The sequence below is a fragment of the Cucurbita pepo genome, chromosome 8, assembly GCF_057944985.1.
Source record: "Cucurbita pepo subsp. pepo isolate OVF chromosome 8, ASM5794498v1, whole genome shotgun sequence".
Lineage (NCBI taxonomy): Eukaryota > Viridiplantae > Streptophyta > Magnoliopsida > Cucurbitales > Cucurbitaceae > Cucurbita > Cucurbita pepo.
In genome coordinates, this window is record NC_141805.1 from 6,950,290 (window position 1) to 6,951,541 (window position 1,252).

Here is a 1,252-nt window from a genome sequence, read left to right on the forward strand (position 1 = left end):
AAAAAAAATATATATTATATTTGTAAAAATGATTGGTGCTAAAAATAATATCTAGATTATCATCTATTACCCACTTGTCTGGAAGGGTCTTATCAAATATTATTTTCCAACCATACAAACCACAATAATTTATTTTAAAAAGTATTTTATATCTTATTATCTAACATCACTTCGTCTAGTTTGTAGGCCATTTGAAATTTTTATAATACTTTAAAAAAAGACAAACTAATTAAAAACACATCTCTCAAATCAATTCCTCAAAGAGTTAGATGTTTCATATCCATCAATTTATAAGGAATTTTTGTTTTAAAATACAACAAATTCCCAAACCCCATTTATAAAAACCCTAACCCTTCTCATAATTCTTCACAAGCCATCGCACAAACCTACCAACCCTTCAATATCTCTCCACCAATGGCTTCCAAGCTCTCTTCACCCATTGCCCTCCTCCTCCTCCTCAACCTCCTCTTCTTCACTATGGTCAGCTCCACCTATGTCCCTTGCCCACCGCCGCCACCCAAGCCCCACAAGCCCACCCCGTCAAGGCAGCAATCATCACTCCCCAAGTGTCCCAGGGACACCCTCATGTTTGGCGTCTGCGCCGACTTGCTGGACGATCTAGTGCACTTAGTGATCGGCTCACCACCAAAATCCCCATGCTGCACCCTAATCCAAGGCCTTGTTGACCTGGAAGCTGCTGTGTGCCTTTGCACTGCGGTGAAGGCCAGAGCCTTGGGTCTCAAGATTGACCTCTCAGTTTCCCTTAGCTTGCTTTTGAACTATTGTGGAAAGAAGGTTCCATCCGGCTTCCAATGCCCTGCTTGAATCCAAATTCTTTCATTTCTGTTTCTTGTTTCTTCTTCAATTTTCCATTTCAATGTCGTGTTTAAATAATCAGTTTGGTCGTACGTCGTGTTATGATGGGTTTGGAAATCTTCTCAGAATTCCACCATCTTTTTATAGTTTCATTACAATGCAATGTAACATAATGGTACGTAGTTTTTTTTCAAATGAACAACGTTGTTCGTCTATTCTTGTGTCTTATTACAAATTTGACGATGCATATGTTTGAAACATCAAATCTTGTTTCACCTGTGTCACTTGCATGAAATCATAATAAACTCTTAACTTCAAAATTTTCATGACGAAAAATTAAAGAGAGTAATATTAACACTAAGTTTTAAATGACAATGTTGATGAAAAATGTAGAGACCTCAATTTAATGAAAATATGGATGTCAGTGTAACAGCCC

At 37.5% G+C, this 1,252-nt stretch overlaps 1 pseudogene; it reads left to right on the forward strand.

Moving 5' to 3' along the window:
* Positions 1–414: 414 nt before the first annotated feature.
* LOC147791466 (14 kDa proline-rich protein DC2.15 pseudogene) lies at positions 415–825 on the forward strand (annotated as a pseudogene).
* The last annotated feature ends 427 nt before the right edge of the window (positions 826–1,252 follow it).